General features: G+C 39.9%; 1 protein-coding gene across 3 annotated transcripts in view; it reads left to right on the forward strand.

Moving 5' to 3' along the window:
* fibcd1b (fibrinogen C domain containing 1b) overlaps positions 1-27,394 on the forward strand; it is a 310,956-nt gene that overhangs the window by 117,893 nt on the left and 165,669 nt on the right. The window lies entirely within an intron of this gene.

Here is a 27,394-nt window from a genome sequence, read left to right on the forward strand (position 1 = left end):
TGAAACCAAAATAGAACTTTTTGGTAGAAACACAGGTTCTCGTGTTTGGAGGAGAAAGAATACTGAATTGCATCCGAAGAACACCATACCCACTGTGAAGCATAGGGGTGGAAACATCATGCTTTGGGGCTGTTTTTCTGCAAAGGGACCAGGACAACTGATCTGTGTAAGGGAAAGAATGAATGGGGCCATGTATCGAGAGATTTTGGGTGAAAATCTCCGTCCATCAGCAAGGGCATTGAAGATGAGACGTGGCTTGGTCTTTCAGCATGACAATGATCACAAACATAGCCAGGTCAACAAAGGAGTGGCTTCATAAGAAGCATTTCAAAGTCCTGGAGTGGTCTAGCCAGTCTCCAGATCTCAACGCCATAGAAAATCTGTGGAGGGAATTGAAAGTCCGTGTTGCCCAACGACAGACCCAAAACAGCACTGCTCTAGAGGAGATCTGCATAAAGGAATGGGCCAAAATACCAACAACAGTGTGTGAAAAGCTTGTGAAGAGTTACAGAAAACGTTTGGCCTCCATTATTGTCAACAAAGTGTACATAACAAAGTATTGAGATTAACTTTTGGTATTGACCTAATACTTATTTTCCACCATGATTTGCAAATACATTCTTAACAATGTGATTTTCTGTTTTCTTTCCACATTCTGTCTCTCGTGGTTGAGGTTTACCCATGTTGACAATTACAGGCCTCTCTAATATTTTCAAGTGGGAGTAATTGCACAATTAGTGGTTGACTAAATACTTATTTGTCCCACTATATCTAGGGATATGCAAAGTCAAAATGGAAAATGGATTTGACGTCTATCATCGTCAATGGAGCTGAAACCAGAGCATTCACAGCCGGTCTTTATTGGTTTTGGAGGTCCTTACACTTCACTTCCTGCTCATTTTAGGGCAGTTGCATGTTACTCCTGTAATTTGAGTCACTTTCTCTTCATTTTGGGACATATTTGTGACACTTCCTGTTCTGTAGCCCAAAATCAAGAGGAAATGATCCAGAATCAACAGGAAGTGACTAAATTTTGACACGAAATGACCTGAAATGCCTTAAAATTCACTCCTTGGCCAGTATCGATGGTCACAGATAGGAGTGGTACCTCAGGATACAATACGATTTGCGATACAAAGCTCACGATAACGATGATCTGACGATACAACGATTATAGATACATTGGTCAGGAAATCATTCTAGAATATTCTACAAACAACTAATAAACAGAATCGGAATGAGTTTATAACTAGTAGACGTCCAATCCATTTGAACTGGGAGTGTGGCGGCGAATGAATTCGTTCATTCGCTGCCACCCCTCCCACTTCAAACGGATTGAACGTCTATGGCCGTCAGTGGTAGCCAATGCCAGGCAATGAGGTAATTTTGGGCTATTTAAGGTCATTTACCTGTTGATTTTCAGTTACTTCCTGTTGATTTTGAGTTACGGAACAGGAATCAACCTAATGAATAGGCAGTGACTCAAACTCAACAGGAAATTACCTGTAAATGCCCTGAAAATCAGACAGCATGACTGTGAATGCTCTGGTTTCGAATGAACGAACATTCCCAGTCTAAATGGATTCGGCGTCGTGCACCGTCAATGCAGCCTTAGAGTTAACTGAGACTATTATGGTGGAAGATTTTGGTAGCAGCTTGTCGGTTCATATTTATTTATTTAGACATTGACACCTTTTTAAAATGATATCTCGATTCTTGGCAGGAGCATATCGATAACCTTTTGGGATACAAAGTATCACGATATATCACCATTTCATTATTTTGTCACACCCCTAGTCATAGACATCCAATCCAATTTGACTAGGCGAGAACCTCCATTTGCCCCATCCCAATCAAAATGAATTAGAGGTCTATCACCCTCAGTGGCACTGAGACCAGAACATTTACAGCCAGTCTTCCTGGTATTGGGGGCATTCTCAGGTCACTTCAATAGCCCAAAATCAACAGGAAGTGACACCTAACGGCCCTAAAATCAACAGGAAGTGCCCGAAAATCGACATTCACAGCCAGTCTTCACGGTTTTGAGGGCATTTACAGGTCAGTTCCTGTTAATTGAGTCATTTCTTATTCTTTTTCTGACATTCTCGGGTCACCTTCTGTTCAGTAAACTAAAATCAACAGGAACTGAGCCTTAACTGCCCCAATACCACCCAGAAATGGCCCGAAATCAACAGGAAGTCAGTGAAAATCAACAAGAATAGACCGTAAATGCCCCAAAATGAACTCATTCGCTGCCACGAATGGTCACAGACGTCCACAAATTTGTTCATTCGCTGCCACCGTCCCAGTTTAAACAGCAATGAACTTATTTCAATTCACAGCAGAAGGATGAAAACAGTTAGTTTGTATTTTATGATCAGTTTTGGGCACGCTACTTTAAAAAAGTAATTAGTTATAGTTACTCACTACTTCTTCCAAAAAGTAACTGCATTAGTAACTGAATTACTCTATAGTGAAAGTAACTAATTACCAGGGAAAGTAACTATTTCCGTTACTTTAAAAAGAAGTTGTTGTATTTCAAAGAATTTGAAATTTTCTGAGCAGTATTCGAGTCAGTTGAATAGAGAAGAACAGACAGGTAGTTGTGTTATAGAACTTTGTAATATTTATTGCACCTCACCAGCAACAGATTTATCCTACAGTTGAAGTGCAACAAAGAAACAGATTTGAATTGCTTACCACAGATGTCGACAAAAGCTTTGCCCCGGGACATAAATTACACTTTACATGCACGTTTTTTTCCTTTAATTTCAACCAACTTGAAAGTGTTTATATCTCCACCTCGTAAGGACAAATTTTCCTCGAAATGCTCTGCCATCATATCCCTCTGCATCTGTGTGTGTTTGCCGCACGCGTTGTTCCGGTTTGTGTGGGAAAACACCGGCTCTGAAGTACGTGCGCTATTAGGCTCGAGTGTTTACATCACAGAATGGGGGATCACGTGAGATTTGACAACAACGCAGCCATATTGGAAGCAGATCTGGCTTGTGGGACATTAAACTTTAACTTGCTAGTTCGATAAAGAGACAAACTCGTTATTAAGGCAAAGAACAGATATGTGATCAAACTTAAGGATGTGAACAACGTTGACCCTTACGAGCAAGCCGAAGACAAATGGAGTAAAGATGTCGACGGGCTTCTACAATTACGCGAAATGGACATTTTGCTGTATTTATTGTTTGGTGTATGTTACTAAATTCATCAGTGATTCCGAAATTACAAATCGCTACAAAGCTACGAACAGTTTTGCTGCGGATGGGGGCAGGACCTGAGCATTATGACCGTATCAAACGGCAACTCCATCATTCTTGCAAAGGTAGTCTATGTGTGTTTACTATTTTCATTGCCATGAACCTGAACGCACCCAAAGTCTTGGATGACAAATAAACAGAGCACAGTAGACTCGCTACAGCTGGTAGTTTCTTCAATTTATTCAAAGTAAGTAACGCACCGCTTTTGACCATCAGTAACGGTAACGGCGGAAAAAATATAGTTAGATTACCCAGTTACTGAAAAAAATAATGCCGTTATGTATAACGGCGTTATTCCCAACACTGTTTATAATTGTAGTATCGACAATTGTTCTCCATATTGTGAGCTACCCAGAGTTTCCCCACCCCGAGTTCTCCTCTCTTTCGCATTTAATTTGAAGTGATGCGGCGGCCGTTCACCCAAGCTAAACCCTCCATTCCAAATGCTTCAGCTCGGTCGGACAATCCCCAATGATTGATGGCGTCTTCGGGGTGTGCGGACGGTGCTTCCGCCGCCCCCCTGTCCGGACGCCTGTGATCTATGGGCCACCTGTGGCCGGGATTGCGATGCGGACAGTGACGCACGGCTTCCGCCGTGCCAGGCCTGAGCAATGACTCACTTGTGTGTTGTAAAAAGCCCCCTGCAGACCATCGCTATCTTCTTCTCCGGCAGCGACCGATTGCGCTCAAATAAAATGCACTAAGAAATGCTCCAGCACTATCATTTACACACACACAAAACAAAACCAAAAAAATATCACCCCTCTCGCCCACGCCGAAATCTGTTCCCTTAAGAACTCAGAAGGATCAATACTGATTTTTTCCCTTTTTGTCCGAGTTGGATATTGATTTAATTCTCTGGAGAAAATGCCTTTATTTGAACAGTTCAGAATTTAATTGCACCATACCTGGGTTATGTTTTCAACCCAGGATGAAGCTTTCAAGCAATTGAAACTGAGTTTTGATGGTACAGTTTTAAGGTTTCAAGTTGGGGTTGTGTTTATAGCAGGAGGGCCCACACCTTTTAGCCTCCAGACTTTGAGATGAACAGCCCACGTGTATTGAATACAGATACAATGTTCCTTTTATGTATTGTGTTTTGGCTCACAACAACAGAGAATATTTTTGGTCATTACATTGCACTGAATTTTCACTACAGTACTTCACCCTTCTCTGTCTCGGCTCTCCAGGAATCAGAATGTCCATATGATCCTAACAGTTTTAATATGTTACATGGGAGTTTGAAATTCTCCCATTGTGGTTGTTCTTTTTTTTTTTTTTTTTTTATTAGGACAAAGCAGTGAACAGGAAGGAGTTTAGGGGGGACAGAAAGGAAGGAAGCAGACAGAAGAGAAGAAGAACAAACAGCAACAAAAAATACATTACTTAATGTCTTTGAATCTTATGAACTTAGTGGTGCTATCGTAATATAATTATGTGTACCCGTGGACACCATGTGGCGGGTCTCATAACTGAGGAGAAAGAGGAGGGAAGGTAAGGTGGGGTGGAGTGTACACATTTCCGGCAATGTGAGGTGAGGAACCAAGTACAGGTAGTTTCGACGTACCCGACTTACGTGAGTTTGACTTTATTTTTGTGTTTCGTTATGCTGGTTTGTGCTGTAAAAAGTTTTGTTTGTGCTGCTATCGTTTTGAGATATTGAAATATTAGTTTCAAGTGATGATGTCACGTAGCCCCACATTTATTGCAAAATGGACCCGAAATGGTGCCACTCTATAATGGTACGTTTGTGTTGTAAAAATTTTCGTTTGTGCTGCTTTTGTTAGGTTTTGTGTTTGTTTTCTCCTAGTGTGACTTGGTGATTGCCCATTGATTTCACCTGTTGTGCCTGCTCCGAGTGTATCCTCCAATCTACATCCTCCTGTGCTCACCTGTTCCTCGTTGTGTTGTTACCCCTTTACTGTGTGTGTATATAAGCTCCTGGTTTCTTTTCACTCCTTGTTGGGTCATTGTCAATGTTGAAGTCAAGTCCTGTCCAAGCCCTCGTGTACCCGTCCTTCCGATTAAGTAAGTTTTGTTGAACATTGCTTTTTTGATCCTTAGTCCTTTTAGTTATACTTTGTGATTTTTTTAGTTATTATTAAAACGTTTTTTGAGTTCACTGCCACCTGCCTTGCTGCGTTTTTTTTTCCCCTGCATTTGGGTCCACACCACCTGCCTGCCCGCGTCCCTGACAGCTATTGTGTTATAGATATTGAGATATTTATTTCAAGTGATGACATCAATTGCAGCCTCTCCGTCGCGGCTGACGAAGTAAATGACAACCCTTCAGATCCATTTTGCAGTAAATTGGGGGCTGCGAGTCACGTCATAACTCGAACTTAATATATCAAGCCTCCAATTTAATGCAAAATGGACCTGAAGGGGTGCCATTTGTATTTGCTATGTTGGCACTAGTTGTTGGGACACCCCTCTGTTACTGAGAAGGTTGGTATGCTCCGTCAGCCATGGGAGTTGGATACGGAAAAGCTGCGAGTGACGTCATCACTCGAAATTAATATCAATATATATAAAACGATAGCAGCACAAATGAAATTTTTACAGCAGAAATGAGGATAAACGTAGCATAAACGAATGGCACCATTTCGTGTCCATTTTGTAATAAATGGGACGTCATCACTTGAAATTATCTCTATGGCGGAAAACACTCAGTTGACTTGAAGTTCTGCTCTGAGACCCCCAATTTGGCCAACTTTCAAAATTTTGGACGCGAGAGCAGAATTACAGACGCCATGACTTTAACGAGATTATATTATCGCGTACTTACCTTGTTTCGATCATAAAACTCTAGCATGTATCACTGAGTGTCAAGACACAGCTGTGAATGGCCACAGCTGGATTTTATTCGTGAAACATGGTAATATAACATCAAGGAGTGGTCGAATTTTATTTTATTTTTTTCCATATAGTTACCCTTTTAAATGTTTTTTTTCTTTTTTTTTTCTTTGTTTGGATCGATTATTTATCATCTAACATCGGAGAAAATGCGACAGTAACAACAACAACAAAAAAATACAATTAAGCGATAGTTATGAGGTAGATATCCGTGACACGTTGCTCCTGGTGCTGCGTCACCAGTAGGTGAATGGCGCGATAGTGTAAAGCGCTTTGAGCGCCTTGAAAGGTGGAAAAGCGCTATATAAGTATAACACCATTTACCATTTTTACATACACCATTTTTTTCATTGTGACGTAATTTGTTTAAAAGTTTAAAATATGTGAGTGAATTATTTTTTTAAGTCGTTTTTTTTTTTTTTTTAAACGAAATATGAGACATCAATTAATGATTCTAAGCTAAAAATGACAGACATTTTGAATAAAAAATATAATTAATTACCTTCGTTTTATGGCTGGGTTGAAACAAAAGCGGTTGCGCGACATCTGTAAACAGGGGTTTTCAGGGTAAAACGGACAAACGGACGGGGTTTAATCCACCATGAATCTGCTATGGCAGCATATAGACATTTTGTTCTATCAAACACAACCGTTGTTTTGGCTTAAAATACAGCAGTTTCTTTTAAAGAGGAGTGCAAGAGCAGAAACTGCTTTTTCAGTCTTGTCTGTGTTTTCCGCCCTATCTCAAAAACTGTAGCAGCAGAAATGAAAATTTTTACAGCACAAACGTAGCTCAAACAATTGACACCGTTTTTAGCCATTAGTGATCAAAATGGGGGGTTGGTTGACCTCAGATTGATCTATAAAAGAAATGTTTATATCTAAAAAAAAAAATGATAGCAGCAACAACACCTTTTTTTTTCAGCTGAAACGAGCACAAACCTAGCTCAAACGAATGACATAATTTTTATAGAAATTTGCGTCTGATGGGGGGCCAACTCTACAGAGTTATCGGAAATAATAAGGATTGAGTCCTGGTGTTTGTTTTATTTTGTCGTGTGGAGACCAAACCTTTGCTCAGGGTTTTAATGATCTGCCTAAAAAATGAGCCGAATTCACAACCTTTCTGGCTCTTCAAGTCCCCAGCAAACAGCACAAAATTGGGCCTTGACAGGCGGCCCCAACAGAAATGTCAGCTACTCCCAAACTCGGCGGGACATCTGCGGAATATTAACGTCAGTGGCGACTCACACGACTTTGGGTCAGAGACGTTGATGGGTCCTGACACGAGGTCCTTTGAGGAGACGTAATGAGAAAGAAAAGCTCGTCACTGCGGCGCAATTAACTTTGAAAGCTCCACCAGATAACCGTGGATAATGATAATTGGATCATTGGCGGATAACCATCAAAGTCACGTCGGTGATTCAATCCCAGGTCAATTAAGTAAATGGCCAGCTGGGAAGATTTAGGGCAAAATATACTCGTGATATGTGCTCAACACTTGCAACATGTAGTACTTTAAGAAATTTAGATTTGAGTCCTTTATTACTGACAAATGCTATTTCAATATAGGTCTAGAAAATAGTTGATTTAAAAAACAAAAGAAATGGAATAAACACAATTTTACCATTTACCACAATTTCTCATGTTAAATACAGTGCTTTTTGCTTAAAAACTAAACTATAATGTAATAAATAGTCTACGCTCTCATGCAAAACTAAGAAAATTCAAATAGTTTTTTGCTAATGTGATCTTGCACTCATTGTAGCCAGAGGTGGGTAGTAATGTGTTACATTTACTTGAGCAACCTTTTGAGAAAAATATACTTTTAAGAATAGTTTTACCACGCCATACTTTTTACTTGAGTAGATGTGTGAAGAAGAAACACTACTCTTACTCCACTACTTTGGGCTACATTAAAGTCGTTACGTTTTCACTAAGCTTGAGAACGATAAACCGTTACGACCTGATATCCGGTTTTACAGGTGAGAGATACAGCTGTATTGATAGTAAAGTTACCATTCGACAGTAATTAGCCATTAAATATTCAATGAATCGATAGTAGAGAAAATTCGGCTATCGCGAGCACAAGAATCGGCCTTTAATGCCTAGTTCAATGCATTGGTTAATATGATAATAATTTAGCTTTTACCTCATATGCTGCGCTTGAGTCATTACCCACACAGCGCACTTAGATTGTGAGCGCCGTCGTGGTTGCCTCAACTTCCCATTCATTTCGGCAGAACCGCTAGTAGTCGCCGTCATTACCCGATCGTCACGGGCATGTCATAACTACGCGAGAGCTAACAAAACCACTGTAACGCACCCTCCTTAGGTTTTCTTCACAACCCAAAACGAAACTAGTAGTGGCAACGAAGCAACATGCTAAAACAATAGACAGTTTGCGCACCACGCCAGCGACGTGCAGCGATTCATTTTCAACGCACCCATGAAAACAAAAGACGGACTTTGAAGTGACGAAGGCAGCCAGATCTGTTCGCATGGGACTGAGCTACTGTGAAGTGTGAAGCGGTACAGAGATCGTGAGTTTTTAACCCTGAAAAATAACCCACTACAATGGTAGAAAGGGCGGCATATTGTTTCCACGAAACGCAGTCTACTTAAACATGAACATTTGGATCAGATGATCTTCAAGAAAAATCTGCCCTTCAAAAAAGATATGGACAGTGATGAAGAATAAAAAATGTGGAAGCACAGGCATAAGTGAATGACTTTGCTGTGTATAAGGTTGAATTAATAATGATTATAGACCTGTCTGTCTAAAATGCCATGTTTTTATACCCCCAGTTATACCAGTGGTAAAGTATATTTATTAATTTATGATAACACTAGCAGGTTTAAATCTTTTTTTCTAGAGCTGCTGCATATAATTAAATTTTTTGCTTGAAAGATGTTTACGTTGGAAGTTTGCACTTAAATTACTTACCTACTGTGTTCAAAACACCAGGAAATACCGTAATTAAATTACTGCACTTTATTGTTGTCTGTCACTGGAGTTATATTTTATTATCAATCCCATCCAAAAAATGACGGTCATGTAGTATGCGTTATTCTTTTTAAATAAAAAAATAAAACATTGGTATGAAATCTTTTTTTTATATGTTTAAAATACTGTACGAACACACACAACAAATGTTTACTATCATATCGTTTTCACTCTGTATCGAACCGTATCGTTCTTAAACTATCAAATCGTATCGAATTGCTCGGCCTTAAGAATGTATCGTTTTTTAATCGAATCGTAACCTGTGTATCTAGATCAGGGCCGGAGTGGGACTCATTTTCGGCCCTGGAATTTCATGCCTCAGACCGGCCCACTCATTTAAAATTATGTCATTATGCATACACGTGTTAAGTTCAGTGTTCTCTAAAGCCGTGTACTGTAATTCTGTGTATTCCAATTCAGTGCAGGTAATGGTTGTTTAACAAGGTGGCTCTATTTTAACAAGTGCAACACAACATATTTTGAACAAATTTAAAAATGGATTTAAAAAAAAAAACTATATTAAATGATACATTTGAAAAATAAATTAGGCCAGTCAAACGATTAAAATTTTTGATCAAGTTAATTACAGCTTAAAAATTAATCGTAATTAATCGCAATTCAAACCATCTATAAAATATGCCATATTTTTCTGTAAATTATTGTTGGAATGGAAAGATGAGACACAAGATGGATATAAACATTCAACATAAGGTACATAAGGACTGTATTTGTTTATTATAACAATAAATCAACAAGATGGCATTAACATTATGAACATTCTGTTAAAGCCATCCATGGATAGAAAGACTTGTAGTTCTTAAAAGATAAATGTTAGTACAAGTTATAGAAATTTTATATTAAAACCCCTCTTAATGTTTTCGTTTTAATAAAATTTGTAAAATTTTCAATCAAAAAATAAACTAGTAGCCCGCCATTGTTGATGTCAATAATTACTTACACAATGCTCATGGGTGCTGAAGCCTATAAAATCAGTCACACCCAAGCGCCAGCAGAGGGCGGCAAAACTCCATAAAACACAATTAACAAGTGGGCATGTCATTGTACTGTCATTTAAATCTGTCTGAGCAGGGCATGTGCGTTAATTGCGTCAAATATTTTAACGTGATTCATTTAAAAAATTAATTACCGCCCGTTAACCCGATAATTTTGACAGCCCTAAAATAAATGAATCAATAAGACCTTTTCTGCAACATCAAATATTAACAAAATGAGTGCTTACAGATAAAACAAACATAGCAACATAACAATATGAAAAATAAAGAATACGTATTGCACATTGTAACAACTTCTAATGATACTATTATCCATTTTCCATTTCCACTTTAAAAACGCCACGTAAATGATTACATTAATTCTAATGTTAACTCGCTGAACGACATGGCAATCCTACCTTCCAGCTCTGCACCTGTGGTGTGTTCATTATGGCTAATGCTTGCTGCTACATATCCCTTGTGAGGTGCTACAAGAAGCCAAAGTTTCCACAATTACATATTGTCGTATCACACGGTGCAAGTTGCATTTTATTCGCCATCTGGCCTTACCACTTTCGTTGTAATCCTCTGTAGTTTGAGGCAGCAAGGTCGTTGCATGAAAAAAAATAGCTATTTTTGCGCATTTTGCCGATTCTTTCACGAGTGCTTTTCTCTTTTTAATTCTTATTTTTCAGCGCCACCCTTGCTCTTTTTATCCATCCGAGCACCGAATTAGCAGCTAATTTGGCTCAATACAGACTACAATTAGGGGGCGGAGCTGCATGCTGTATTTTTCGTCTGCACACGTGAGGATGAGTCTGGAAAAAAAAATACTGTTTGTTTTTTTTTTTTTTTTTTTTTTTAAGACGGCCCACAGGGACAGCGGTAACAGAATGTAAGTTATACTCAGTGACACTGTCACAAATAAATACCAAACAAAAAATGATAACAGTGTAATTTTTTTTTTTTTTTTTTTTTTTTTTTAATAAAACCCGGACCGGCCCATCTGGCCGGCCGGCCCTTCTGGAATCGTCCAGAAGCTCCCGATTAGTCACTCCGGGCCTGATCTAGATACATATCGAATCGGCTTCATGCCAGAGATTCCCAACCCTAGTTTTCACACTTTATTCCATCCATCCATTACTTACCACCTAATCTGGGGTCAGGTTGCTTGGGCAGCAGCTTTAGCAGGGAAGCCCAGACTTCCCTCTCCCCAGCCACTTCAACCAGCACCTCCGGCGGGATCCTAAGGCGTTCCGAGGCCATCCAAGAGACATAGTCTATCCAGCGTGTCCCGGGTGGTCCCTGGGGCCTCCCGCCAGTGGGACATGCCCGGAACACCTCTACAGGGAGGCATCCCAACCAGATGCCCGAGCCACCTCAGCTGGGTCCCGAGTATCAGCTCGACCCCGAGTTTCTCCTGGATGACTGAGCTTCTCGCCCTATCTCAGTACTTCTCAAATTGTGGGGCAGAGGGATGACGGGGTTGGTCCATGTGACCTCAGGGTACATACTTTTTTGCTGTACTAGAATAAAGTGTACTGTATTGGCCCAAATATAAGACGGCCCTGATTATAAGACGACCCCCTCTTTTTCAAGACTCAAGTTTGAAAAAGGCTTTTTGAACACCAAATTAATTTTTATACAGAAAATAATTACTGTACATCCGAAACAAATGATTATGACAATATATTTGAGAGAAAAAGCATGTTATTTTGCCTAATTTAAAACTTAATATCTGAACATTTCATCATCACATTTGTAAATGAATGGCTTCTGGTTTTTGAAATGTAAATAAACCAATCTACTGATAAAACAACAAAATTGCAATAACTGCATTAAGCATCAAAATTAATTCTAACTAACTGTAGTCTTGAAACAAATCTGAATAAGGAAAAACATTGCAATAGAATAATGCAAACTGGTTAAACTTGAGTACCTGCGATCTGTCATGACAGAACATCGCTTCAATGATATCTGGCGCCATCTAGCGTCGTGAATGGGTATAACGTCTAGACCGCAAATATAAGACGACCCCTACTTTTTCAGTTTTATTTCAAAACGAAAAACCGTCTTATATTCGGGCCAATACGGTAATTGCACATCCGCTCAGTCGGTGGCAGTTCATTTTCAGAGTGTGCACAGTATTTTTGAACCAAGAAGAGCATACAGCTAAGCGCACTGGAGATATGAAGAGCTAAGATGAGGAAATATGACCAAGCGTATGTAGCTTTTGGCTTGACTTTTAATACAGTAGGAGACTAGAAAAAGACCAGTCTGTTTACTTGTGTCGAAACATGTTTGCACCGGACAGCAAAAAAAACCAAATCAATTTAGACGTCAATTAAATATATTACTCCAACCACATTGATAAGCCGCTTGATTTTTTTTTTTTTTTTTTCAGCAAAAATGGACCGAATATTGCCGTGAATACTCCCGCTTTGTCAGTGTTACATCAGTAAACCAGTGAGCACTGTTAGAATCATAAGGTAGCATACCCCAGTTGCTCGGGGCAAAATGACCCCACACCAAGCAAAGCAAAGGAGTTGATACTGCCTGCAGCAAAAATAAAGACTGTCCCTTTGTCCAATGACACGGTCATTTCTGTTCTATTGTTTTTTCGATCAAACTGCTTGACATATTGTTGGTCAAAAAAATGTACCTTGAGTGTATTTTTTTAGTTTTAGATGTGACTTTTCTTTCATTTTTAAATTTGATGCGCTTTAGGTCTTTTCTGTTACAAACAAAACATTTGCCACGTTTACATAAAGCCAAATATTCCAATTACAATCGGAATATTTGTTCAAACCGAATAAATGTGTTCCATATAAACACCTCATTCGGAATGAACAGGCCCAAACCGAATGGAATTTCATTCCGATTCACAGGGGTGGAATATTCCTTTTCCCAAACCGATTAGAAGTAAAATTATATCATGTAAACAGGGAAGCGGAATGGTGGCTGGTTGCGTTCTTTCTGCACATGCTCCGTACTGACGTGGTGACGTCACTTGGTGACGTAAGTAACGTCACTCGCAACATGGCTTCCAAGCACAGCGCACCTAAGTACGGCGCAAAGATTGTATTTAATTCAAACTTTAAAAGAATTGAATATAATCGCTCGCTTAGACGGGCGTAAAACGAGGAACTGTGAACTATTTAAAAAAAGTTCACGAGAGGTTACACGAAGCCGGAATAGACCGGATCGTTGACCAGATTAGAAACCGGTGGAAAACCGGCTACTACAAGGCAAAAGAGCAAAACAGCAGAAGCGGATACGACCCCACAAGCACAACAAGTGGGTTAAAGTTAAAACAGCAGCACTCCGACGATCGATCTCCATGTTTTGCAACGTGACGCTTTGTTTTGATCAATCTGCGCATGTCGGACGGCAGTTGTCAAACGTCCTTTCGGAATAAAGGCAGTCACATGTAAACGCTGGATCGGAATAGATGAAGTGACATGTAAACAGCTGATCTGAAATTTCCATTCGGAATGATTTGAATCGGTATGAATAAAAGTCATGTAAACGTGGCTAATGTTAATAAAGTTATACTTTATTGTAAGTTGGTCTGTATTACTTTTTTTTTTTAATATAAAAAAGGACACAATGTTATGCAGAGGTGTACTTATAATAATAATTTTATAGACAAATTATTCTATTTACGGTGGTGGTAGATAGTTGGGAGGTTGCAAAACATTTATGTTTTCCTGAAGGTGGCGTAACAGATAATCGAGAAGCACTGCCCTATCACTAAGGAAGAGCCCGGACACCCAGCGGAGCAAACTCATTTCGGCGGCTTGTATCTGGGTTCTTGTTCTTTCGGTCACGACCCACAGCTCATGACCATGGGTGAGCGTAGGAATGTAGATCGACTGGTAAATGGTAAATCCTTCTTTACCATGGATCGGTGCAGAGTCCACATCACTTCAGACGCTGCACCAATCCGCCTGTTGATCTCCCGCTCCCTTCGTCTTTGGCCGTAGCCCAACTCACTGCGCTACCGACCCCTTTGGCCCCTCCCACAGGTGGTAAGCCTCCAGCCCTGGCTCAAGAAGGGGGCCCAAGTAACCCAGGTCCGGGCAAGGGAAAACTGACTCCATTCATATTAGGGGTGTAACGGTACACAAAAATCTCAGTTCGGTACCTACCTCGGTTTTGAGGTCACGGTTCGGTTCATTTTCGGTACAGTAAGAAAATAAAATGCAAAACATAAATGTGCTAGTTGTTTATTACACACTTTTGTGCTTTCAACAATAGGAACGTTAGCCTATACAAAGCTAGAATTCTGCTCAAAAAGTAGCAGGTATTTAAAGATAATAATCCAAAAACAATTTGCCTTTCAGACTCAGCGTATTGGTCAGCTTTCTTTCTGACGAAAGAAGACAAAAGAAGTCCTGTGCTAAAGAGAAAAGCAATCCCAATGACAAAGATTTTAACATGTACAGTATTTTACAAATGAAATGCCTCAATTAATCTTTTTTTTTTTCTTCTTATGAACGGCTTTCAAAAGCTTTATTGGTAGATTTTCTCAAGTTAAAGTGCCACACAGAAATTAATAAATTCAATTGTGTAAGCAGGTTGTGTGTATTATTCTTATTATTTAATTACAAGTGTTTTAGCTCATTTCATTGGGCTATTATTTATTTTATTACATGTTTATATTTTACAAGTTTAAGAGATTCAAATTGGCTATTAATACCACATGATTGTTAAAAGACTCAATAAGTACCCTCTAGAAAGTCCATGCCAGGTTAATTTATGTTGATTTTCACAGGCCACCTCATTATTCATGTGACTACTTAAAGAAATGGTTGTTCTTCAAAAAAAGTCTATTAATGGGTCTGTCGTATTCCTCGTCGAATACTCTATAAGAAAAATATAACATATGCATCTAAAATGACCCTAAACAAATTTATTAGCAAATTTAATACTTATTTCGGTCGGTAGTCCATCAATCAGTGTTTTTTACGGAATAATTTGAATTTGGTGGGTCGTAGGGCCAATCTGACTACTGATTTCACACAAAGGTATATACCTCCTCATACGATGGTGGTATTATTGTGTTGCTACTCTTTCTTCTATTGCTCCAAGTCCAACTGTCCCCCTTACTTACACACGCTCGAAGGTCCCCATGTTGCTTGTTGCCTGGGGCCCCCGGGGACCCTTGCTACACCTCTGGATCTACCACTCAAGTGATCTGATGGACTCACAAAATGGGTTACGATTGCATATTAGTTTGAAAATCGACCGGATCCACCGTATTTTTATACGAGTGACTTCCGGTCTGCCCTATCCTTGGTAGTAGTATTAACACAGGAGGGTCGCGTCTCGCGTCAAATAATAAACTCTGCAGTTCTTTTCGCGTGTGTCACGTTGAACCGCTTCTGGGACGCGTCCAACACACGGCCGCACTGCGACTGGTGTGCTTTGGCCAATTGACTTTAACGCTTGCGTTTCATGTTGTCGCGCCATTGACGTTTCTGGGTTATATACTGTCCTACAGTGTTGGTCCTCATTATAGTAGAGAAGACGGAGTAAATATAATCTACACAAAGAAACTGTTACCCGATCGACTCATAGCCTCGAAAAGTAAGGGTTACATTACGTCAGAAACTCGTTCGGTACGCCTCCGTTTCGAACCGAGCACCCCGTACCAAAACGGTTCAATACAAATACATGTACCATTACACCCTTAATTCATATTTGCCATCGTAAGGGGTCTTTGGATTCATACTTTGTCTGGTCCCTCACCTAGGATCTGTTTGCCATGGGTGACCTTGCCAGGGGCATAAAGCCCCTGACCACATACAGTGCTGCTCAAAAGTTTGTGAACCCCCTCAACATTTTGGAATTTTCTATTATTTCAACCTGATTTCCTAATCAATCAATTCAGTAGTTTTTTTTTTTGTTTTTTTAACAGTTGTGTTGTCGAGACTAAATTAAAAAGAGTTTTCATCAACTGATGTAGGTGCAAAATTGAACTGTTTGGTCACAACCAAAACCGCCATGTCTGGCGAAAAGTCAACACTGCATACCACCAAAAGAACCTTCTCCCAACAGTGAAGCATGGAGGTGGGAATGTCAAGATCTGGGCTTGCTTTTCATCCTCAGGACCTGGACAACTCCACATAGTCCAGGGAATCATGAATTCTGAGGAATATTGTCAAATCCTAGAACATAACCTGACGCCATCTGTTTTGAAGTTAAAGCTTGGCAGAAGGTGGATCATGCAACATGATAATGATCCAAAGCATTCCAGCAATACAACCAAGGAATGGCTGAAAAAGAAGAAGATTCGTGTTCTGGACTGGCCCAGTCAAAGTCCTGACCTAAATCCCATTGAAATGCTGTGGCGGGACCTGAAGCGAGCAGTTCATGCCAGACGCCCATCAAACCTCTCTCAACTGACTGCGTTCTGCAAGGAAGAATGGGCAAAAATCCCCCAAAGTAGATGTGAGAGGCTGATTAGTCACTACAGAAACCGTTTGGTTGAGGTAATCTCTGCAAAAGGAGGCGCAATATCCTATTAACTGAAGGGGTTCACATACTTTTGCACACATGATATCTGAGTTTTTCTTAAATCAACCACTTTTGTTAAATAAAGAATGACAATATAACTATTTCTTTTGTTTCAGTCCATTATTTGGAATGTCAGTATTGTGGATTTGGGTATAACTTAACATTTAATAAGGTTATTTTAGTTTTTTTTACAAAAAATCTGACCATCGCTGTGGGGTTCACAAACTTTCGAGCAGCACTGTAGCTCCTAGGATCATTGGGACACTCGAACCTCTCCACCACGATAAGGTGATGACTCACAGAGGGGCCTCTTAATTCTTCATATCAAATTTCACTTTATTTTTTTCCAGAAATGCAGACAGTGGCTCTAGCAGTTTCACCAATGAGACGTTGCAACAATAATCACATTATACCAACCAAATTCAATACGTTTCAATTAGATGATGTGACAAAGTGCAAAACAACAGCGGACGCACTCGTGACTGGGATAATAATGAAGCGGCGTTAAATATTGATCTGCCTAATTCAATCACACGTTTTGTAGCTTGAGAAAATTGCCGCAAAAAAGGAAAATTGGGGCGACAACAGAGGAAGCACGGAAGGACATTCTATTACCAGAGGTGGCAAAAGGACAAGATCCCCAATTTACATTTTTATTTACAACATTGGTGAGCAAAAATTCAAGTTAAAAGCGCTAGCCGTGTTGGAAGCTAACTTCACTACAAGCAGCAGATTAGCATAGTGAGCGAAACTGTTTGTTGCTTGTCGTGAACAGAGGTTGGTGGCCACAATTGCACAATTTTATCGACCATTAGAGGAGTTTTTCAAACCGTGATGTATTTTTATTTAGTTAGTTATGCAATTTTAAAAAATTATTCATCAAGTACTCTCATGTTTTGCCTCGTAGTACTTTCTTTTCCAGCCAGTGCAGACCCCAGTACCCCAAACATACGCTGCCATTTAGCGCTGATAACGAGCGTTTAATGACTTGATAATGACTGAATCTGCTGACTTACTCCGGCAGCCAGTGTGAAGGGTGTCTAACGAGAGCTAATTACATCAGCGTCCTAATTGATGAGCCGCCGCTCCGCACTTAATGATCAAGCCCCGAGAAGCCTTCGCCTTGCCGCTGACGTGCCCGGATACAGCCGTGGGGCAGCCATACATGCAGACGTTCATCCCGTAGAGTCCATGATGGAGATCCTTGCGATGTTTTTGCAGAGGATAAAGAATACATGCCTTCAAGCAGTGTTGTTTTTGGCAGCCGTTTTAATTTTCGTCTTAGTGTTTGGATGAAAATCATTCTTAGTCATATTGTAGTCATTTCAAAATGGGTTCATCTTCGTCTGGTTTTAGTCGACGATTACTCAAAATGCTTTTGTCTGTAAAGTTTTAGTCCATGAATAAATGAATAAATAAATAAAAGGTGTCCAACAATTTCGAATGAACATTGACAGATGAGCACATAATTGTAGAGTACAAGGACAGTACCATCTTTGTGATAATACACACACAGCAGGAAAACAGTACATTATTTTCAATTATTTAAACCCACCTGGACACCACAAACTGTATGTCAACAGTTTTCCAACAGTTTAAGATGACACTCACCACGCTAAATCCTAATGCTAACGTGAAATCAATGCCAACGAGAACGCTATGCTAACTCTACGAGTCACATTTAGTGTGTTATGTAGTGATGGGTCCAGTGGCACTAATGCGCCAGCGCGCGCGCCGAGCTCATGGAGCAACCCCTGCGTCGGTGCGCGTATCGCTACAAGAAAATCACGTGACTGATGCATGAACTCATTGAACTGTGTCGACACAGTCATGACGCGGCAAACTGGTTCAAAAGGAAGAGCGTCTGTCAACCCGATGGAGCTGCTGAAACAATCCACATCTCACGGTTACTTCCTCGTTGCCTACATGCTGTGGAAATGAACGTAACACAGGGAAAGCGCACTTGTCATCTTCCATTCAAAATACAATTAATTTTAAGGCAACTCTTAGTTTATTAGTGCGACGGTTACACGCGGGTCTGTCATTTGCGGTGCGTGGAAATATCCCTATTGATGCTTTTATGAGAAGCCGGAGGCTAGCATAGTGGTCAGAGCATAGGCCTTTCGTCCTTGACGCGTCGTGCGCACAGGTACGAGTCCTGGCCTGAACATATTCGGATCGCGTGGCTCTAAAGACACTGGATATTTTATTAACGTTATTTTTTTTGCAGGTGAAATGTCGCATTTGTACTTTCAACCTGTCATATACAAACAGTAGCCACCTCCTCAATGCTTTAGCATTATTGGGCCAAGCATGAGAATGAAGTTTCTGATAATCCCAAGATAAACACAGGTATAGAGCCATTCCTTTACTTTCCCACAGTAGATTTTTTGGTAATGTATTAGAAATCGGTAATTAAGCTATAATTTATTTATTGTCCACTTCAATTTTTTTCTGATGGGCTGTGGTAGCACTTAGATGACGAAGTGGGGAGTCAAGGAGGCAAAGCAACTGTAGATGAAATTGCAAAAGTGCAACGATGAATGGCTGAGCCGAACATGGCACGCAATGCAGATTGTCTTCAATACTGGAGGAGCCAATGGACATCTTATCCAAACCTCTTTCAACTGGCTAAGAAATTCTTGTGCATGCTGATATTGTTGGTTCCATGCGAGTGTGTGTTGTCCACAGAAGGTGAAATTGCTAGTTTAAAAATAAATAAATAAAAAGGGACCAACTAAATTTTAAACATAAAAAAAACTATGTTTTTGAATAAAATTTTATCAGAACAAAAAGTCCACAAGCATCCTCATTCACCCATTCATTATTACTTACATTTTCACGTTATAATATATGTTTACATAATTTACAGATATGGAATAATGCAATATGAATGCAGACTTAAATGATTTGATTTTACTATGTCGTCAATTCAGTGTCAGTCTGTCAAGTGGGTTGCCTGTAGGGATTTTTTTATGTCCAGCAGGTGTCAGTATTCAATGACAAAGTATCCACACTGTGTCAACACAGTGTGTCACTGTGTCGACACGCTTCATGATGTCTCACGGACCCATCACTAGTGTTATGACCACTCAGCACAGACCATTAAAGGCTAAAGCAACATGGTATATCTAGCCAACATAAAGTGAAGCGATCGGTGTATTTTAGCGCAACATTAAAAGGTTCATAGCCACACATACTCTAACCAGGTTGACAGCTGACAGGAGCAGAGTTGAGGCAATTAACGGCCCTCGACACCAAAGAGCAAGTGATTGAGTCAAAATAGATCCCTCCTTATATAGTAGGGCTCACGTGCCGATTGGCATTCTTGCCTGATTAGCCCAAAGTGCCATCAGGTGGACGAGCTATCCCTCACTGCTACAATAAGAAAACAAAACTTACCAAGCAGCACCTGACACGTTTCACAAAAGGAGCTTGGAGTGGACACACGTGCAATTCAAGGTAATTTTGAAGTTCAAAGTGCTATGCTATGCTTCCTTTCTCAGCTGCCTTGTCCCCGCCCACTAAAAATCAACAAACATAAGATGATCTTACACCCAGAATGAGCTGCAGATTTCTGCTAGCTTGCTATCTGTAGGCACACTATTCCCTTGTTGCTGTGTGACCGCTTTGTCATTCTGTCAATATGTACTAGCTAGCGCAGCGTGAGAAAGCTAGAAATTACACCACAGCCAGAATGAAAAAAGTGGATTGCATGCATTATTTTAGGTCGAATAACTATAAAGCATTAAAAGAGCAGAGGTGGGTAGAGTAGCCAAAATTTTTACTCAAGTAAGACTAGCGTTACTTTTATATAATATTATTCAAGTAAAAGTCAAAGTAGTCAACCCAAAATTTACTCAAGCACAAGTACAAGCACAAAAACAAAAGTATTTGTCGAAAGGAGTACTCAATGAGTAACGTTGTGAGTAACTGCTTACAATGTCTGATTTTTTTTTTTTTTTTTTTTTTTTTTTTTTTTTAATAACGTGATATTTTTTTCTCAGCACAACTTCATCTACCTATGGCGGAAAACACTCAGGTGACTTTAAGTTCAGCTCTGAGAGCCCCAATTCGGCCAAATTTCAAAATTGTCCTATATGCATGTGTGATACATCTTTGGAAAGCTTAAAATCTGTTTTCTGGGGCAACAAAAATTTTGAACAGGAGGGCATTTAAAAAATAAAAACAATTTTAAACAGCAAAACCCTAATTGGAGGCGAGAGCACGCGAGAGCAGAATTAAAGACGCCATGATTTTAAGGAGGTATCATCGCGTACTTATCTTGTTTCGATCCAAAAACTCTATGTAGCATGTAACAGAGTGTCAAGACACAGCTGTGAATGGCCACTGCCGGATTTTTTAATTTTTTTTATTTTATGGGTGAAACATGGTGATATAACAAGGGTCGCGATGCAGAAATCGCAGACAACAAGGAGTGGTTGAGATTTTCTTTTTCATATAGTGACCCTTTTAAACACTATTTTTCAATTTTTTTTTTTTTTTTTTTTGATCGATTATTTATCATCTAACGTATCAGGGAAAATACGACAGTAACAAAAAAAAAATAATACAATTAAGCGGTAGTTAAGAGGTAGATATCCGTGACTTTTTTTACAGACGCCAAATTTTTCATTGTGACGTAATTCGTTTAAAAGTTTAAAATACGCGAGTAAATATTTTTTTTTTAAGTCGTCTTTTTTTTTAAACTAAATATTAGACATCAATTAATGATTCTAAGATAAAAATGACAGACATTTCGAATAATAAATATAATTACTTACCTTCTTTTGATGGCTAGGTTGAAACAAAAGCGGTTGCGCGACATCTGTAAACGGGGGTTTTCAGGGTAAAACGGACAAATTAAAAAATAGTTCGGAGGCTTTGTGCACCATAAATCTGCTATGGCAGCATATAGACATATTAGTCTATCAAACACAACAGTTGTTTTGGCTTAAAATACAGCAGTTTGTTTTCACTAGGGGTGCAAGAGCAGAAACTGCTTTTTCAGTCTTGTCTGTGTTTTCCGCCCTATATTAACTATTATTATTATACTGTATGATAAATTATTACATGAACATCTTAGGCCAAAAAGATGACACTAAAACCATCTAATTCAGACCAGAACAACGCTATGAAACATCACCTGTCCAAAGAACATGAGCACCTTCTAGTGGAGAAAAAACATTGTTATCTCTGAATGGTATAATGGAGTCATGTGGTTATTGTTGTGACATCTCATTGGTGAAACTGAGGTCACATTTACAGGACAACGATCTTCCGCACTAACGCAAAAGTGGCCTTTTGGTGTTATTTTAATTCCGCGTTTAGAAGACCATTATGTGTAGGGAAAACTGCTTGCACATAGAAGCAGAAAAGTGCATGAAAACTCCAATTTGCCAATGTAATATGCATTCCCATTCCTAATCTGTAGGTGGCAGCACCAAAAAAAAAAAAAAAAAAAAAAAAAAATGAAAGCACGAGTCCTTCCGTGTCCTAATTTCCGCCGCTGACGGAGAAAACCAAACTCTGTCCCAACACCTTCTCTTTTGCCGTTTCCTCTTTCATCGTGGTCAAATAACACCATGGCAAACCGCTTCAGGCTGTAATTAGAGTTGTGAATAGTTGACTATATTGTTGAATAATCTTGTAACGCAGTTAGGCCGTGTATAAGATTGCTATATGAAGACATGTTTTCATACACTGTCTGACTGCCCACTTGCACTGAGGTCATCAGTATCTTCACTGAGAGATATACAGTATCGGAGCATTATCATCACCTACTGTTCCGGAGTATAAAGGTCAAGTGTCACTCAAATATGCAAACAATAATAAAGAGGAAAAATGGAACGACTGTAGTGTAGCCCAGTGCTTCTCAATTATTTTCTGTTCTGGATTAAAAGTCAATGCCAAGAGACAAACGTTACATACACTTTGTCATATTTCCTCCTCTTAACTCTTCATATCTCCAGTACTCTTTACTGTGTGCTCTTGTAATGTTCAAAAATACTGCGCAAACTCTGAAAATGAGAGCGCCACTGCAACCCATTGAGTGGATGTGTAACTACACTTTATTCTAGTACGGCAAAAAAATATGTTCCCCGGGGTCACATGCGCCACCCCACAGCATCGCTTTGCGCCCTCTGTGGGGCGGGGGCAACCCCACTCCACCCCACTATTTTACATTGTTTCTTCTTCACAAATTCTCAACTAAAAGTCAAAGGTATTGAGTGGTAAAACTACTCTACGGAGTACATTTTTCTCTAAAAATTACTCAAGCAAATATAATGGCGTAAATGTAATGCGTTACTACTAGGGCTGTCAAAATTAACGCGTTAAAGGGCGGTAATTAATTTTTTTAAATTAATCACGTTAAAATATTTAACGCAATTAACGCAGGCGCGGAACGACCCACTCAAGCATTGCCGCGAACAGACGACAATGGCGCCGTTTGAAGTATATTGAGAACTAATGGCAGAGACAAGCAAGTGGAGTGGACGCAGGTGTTACAAGCACCCGCCAAGGGGGCCGCTGTTATTTTCAATTTGACCGGCCTTGTCAGATTGAGCAGTGAGGAAGTAAGTGGTCGAGCAAGAAAGTAGAGAAAGTGCGCAGTTAGCGCAGGCCCGAGTGCTGCATTCCCCACATGCTTTTGTTTTGTTATTAAAAGTATTCATAAAAAGCCATCTAACTGCCTCTCGGTGTTTATATGTTCGCCGCCGTCCTCCTCAGGAGGTAATCGGACAAACCTAGCCATCTGACGACAATGAGCCAACATGCTTCACCGGTCCAATTGGGTCCATAGCACTATCAATATTCAAGCAGAATGAATTGGTAACGCAGACATTTATTGGGGGCGTGCTATTTAATGAGTTATGCAGTAGCATCTCCACCATTATTGTTATAACTATTGTTGCAAGCAACATGATCTTTTACTTAACACCATGTATTGTACTCAACGCAGAGAAAATATATCCTTTGCAGCAACCACTGTAACTCGTGGTTGGTCAAATTCACAAAAATAATATTCCTGTCTCTCAAAAATAAAATAATGTTCACGAAAAGAAAAGCGCTCAATGCAAAGAGATCTGGCATTCCCAATCAAAATAGCTATGCAAAATAATACACTATTCAAAAATTAAGTTCAGCTAAAAAAATACACTAGCCAATATTTAGTCACAATATACAAACTATCAAAATTACTATAATTTGTACTCACATTTATCTTTTATGAATTAAAAGTCTTTCTATCCGTGGATCCCTTTCACAGAAAGAATGTTAATGTTAATGCCGTCTTGTGGCTTTATTGTTATAATAAACAAACACAGTACTTATGTACAGTATGTTGAATGTATATATCGGTCTTATCTTTCCATTCCAACAATAATTTACAGAAAAATATGGCATATTTTAGAGATGGTTTGAATTGCGATTAATTGCGATTAATTACGATTAATTAATTTTTAAGCTGTAATTAACTCGATTAAAAATTATAATCGTTTGACAGCCCTAGTTACTACTAGTGTTGCACCGATACCATTTTTTGGCCCCGATACCGATACCTGGCTGTGCAGTATCGGCCGATACCGATACCATACCGATACCACCCCGTTTATATATATATATATATATTTTTTTTTTTTCTTAAATTTTTTTTTTTTTTTTTCCAAAAGAGCTACATAATTGGATGTGAAATCATTGCTATCAAGGCTTTGTCAGGCTGTTGCTTACCTTTGCAAAATAGGAAAAAGTACACTGAACCCTAGTAGACAATAGCTGAATAAACCTTTGGCTCTCAAAGGCCAAAATAGTGCTAAATTTGTGAAATTAATAAAACATGTATAATACTAGCCCAACAGTAAGAAAGTAAAAATAAATTCATAATAATAAACTCTGAATGAACTGAATAAACTTTTTTAAACCTCTCAAAGTCCAAACAGTGTAACTTTCATGAAATTATTGTCACATTCTGCTGCTGGTTAGATTGTGTTTTGTTGCTGGGCTGGTAGTGGGGGCGTTCCTGACATCGCACTTGAATTAAATGCAGGCTCATCAACGCAGCATTTAAGCACGGGTGATCTCAGAGAAGGCTGCCGAGATATTTGCCTTGCTGATCGCTATTTGACATCTGGCACAATAATCTCGCTACATTTGCTTGTTACGCCCCTGCATTGGGTTTTTCTGTTAGTGTGCTGCTCTCGTTTGTAACCACTGCCTATCGTCTTAGTTAACCTTCGAGTTTGTCAGTCGACCTGCTGTCACCAGGCCCGGATTAAGGTGGGTCTGGGCCCCGGGGCAAGGAGATTGCAAGGGCCCCCCCTCCCGCTCCGAGCCCATACCAAGAAATTACCATTGTGAGGTGATCCAAACTGCTCGTCATCTCCCCTGAACGCAAGGCCCCTCTCTCCCAAAAACTGAATTACAGCAACAACTCTTTTCAAAACGTCCCGCCAGTATTGCCTTTCTGCATCAATTTGTGTCATAAGATCAGAATCAATTCTTCCTGTGTCTTTGGAACGACTGTGTAATGCTAACATGCAAGCCCTATGCTCCTCATTCCTCTCATGCTCACCGATACGCTCAGAATGTTTCCAATCAGAAAACCCATTGACAAATGCATTGCACTTACTTGAGAACAGTTTGCAAGCAAAACAATAAATGCAACCAGAGGAAGGTGAGTAAAGGAGCCAATGCCTTTCCACAGACTGACCATTAGGTAGACAGCATTTGACTAAGGAATTTGTGAAACTCCTAGTGCCACCCCCCATGGTCATATCTCTAATTGAGGCAGGGTACTTTTCACTCAGATTTTGAAAAGCAACTGCTCCTCTACTAACCAGAATCGACTTAGCCTGTTCAGTAATGGCATTTGGCCACAAAGCAGGGTCATTAACGGTTTCACACCAGGAGTTTGAGGTCCTAGCTGCTAATGGGATACTGGTCTCAGTGTACTACTCCTGGTCTGACAGTGAGTCTGCTGTTGTAAGAGTACACGAGTCTGGAATGGCAGTGGTATTTGAGCATGAAGCAGAAGATCCATGACTGGAGATGGTGTCCCCAGCTTCTGGGTGGAAACTGAGCTCTGTGTGTGGCCCTGAAGCCTGAGCCTGAGAGGCCAGGTCTACACCGGATTGGATCTGTGTGGGCTCCGGCATGATCAAATCAGTGGTGCTCTCTACACTGCTGCAACTCGGACCACTGATGACATTATCAACATTGGTATCAACATTGGAATCCTTTGGCTTATCAAAAAAGCCAGAAATCGAAGGCACATTTTTTAAGATGTCAGCCTGTTTTGCCTCTCTGTTTTTTTTGGCTCTTCGCTTTGAAGCGCCCCTTTTTTGTTTGCAATCCATAGGCCTACTATTAATGACAGTTGCAAAAAAAAAAACAAAAAAAAAAAACAAGACAAACAAAAAACCAAGTCGCCACTGGCTCTGTGAAAAGTCACTTGATGACAACACGATATATGATTAAGGGCAGAAGCTAGATAAAGGTAATATCTCAACCGTGTAAGACTTCCTAAGATAGAACAGAATATGATGAAATGATTAAAATGGGAAAAAGTCGCTTATCAGCTTTTTAGTTATTAAAGATGGCCAAAAGTTGGAGTGTGAAGCTTAAAGGCAGAAAGTAGCTGTTGTTTACATATCAAAACTAATAGGCAATGTCGCTGAATTCACTAAATGAAGTTGCCAGAGAATGGCCAAATACAATACAACACTCCTTAAAGTTCGGAAGGTGTTATATTTAAACACGAAATACACTAGCCTTTTAAGGTAGGCTTTTAACCTTTAAAGGTGTAATGTGATATGCGTATAATGTGATATAGTATAATGTGATATAGTACACAATAATAAAATATAAATGTATACAAGCCTTTAAAAAGGCTGTTGAATATTAAACTACATATAATGATATAGTATAGCTTAATATAATATGATACAAATGAATGCAAGCCTTTAAAAAGGCTGTTGATTATTACAACTAAACAAGTGATGTTGCACAGGTTGAATGCAAAGCAATTTGTCAAGCAGTAAGCCAAGGTCAAGTTCTGAGTGAACAGAAGTGATGCAGGGGGTTATATATATAGAGACAGAGCCAAAGTCTCCGCCCCTTCTTTCAGTCCACTACTTGTGGCCAATTCAGCGACTTTTGATGATCCCTGGCGACTAAAAATGTCGTGTAGCGCCTTTGGCAACTTTTTGGTCAGCTGATGACTCAACTCATCTTTTCAGTGGCATTGTCCGTTGATTCTCGCTATCCCGACATGCCGCTATTCCGACAACTAATGTAATAAATATTTGCCTTTACTGACGGTTAGGGTTAGGAATAGTTTTAGGGTAAGGCATATGCCTTTATTGACGGTTAAGGTTAGGAATAGTTTTGGGTTAGGCACATTTAATTAAACAGTGTGTCAGGGGCCCTCTGGTTGCCATATTCTGTGGACCAGGGGCCCTCTGGTTTTCGTACTGCATGGCCCAGGGACCATATGGTTGCCATATCCTGTAGCCCAGGGGCCCTTTGATTGCTCTCCCCCTAGGCGCTCTAGTCGCCCTACCGCATAGCCCAGGGGCCCTTTGATTGCCGTTTCCTGTGGCCCAGGGGCCCTATGGTTGCCTTTTCCCGTGGCTCAGGGGCCCTTTGATAGCCGTCCCCCGTGGCCCAGGGGCCCTCTGATTGCCGTCCCCCGTGGCCCAGGGGCCCTCTGATTGCCGTCCTCCGTGGCCTAGGGGCCCTCTGGT

The sequence above is a fragment of the Corythoichthys intestinalis genome, chromosome 17, assembly GCF_030265065.1.
Source record: "Corythoichthys intestinalis isolate RoL2023-P3 chromosome 17, ASM3026506v1, whole genome shotgun sequence".
In the NCBI taxonomy this organism is placed as follows: Eukaryota; Metazoa; Chordata; class Actinopteri; order Syngnathiformes; family Syngnathidae; genus Corythoichthys; species Corythoichthys intestinalis.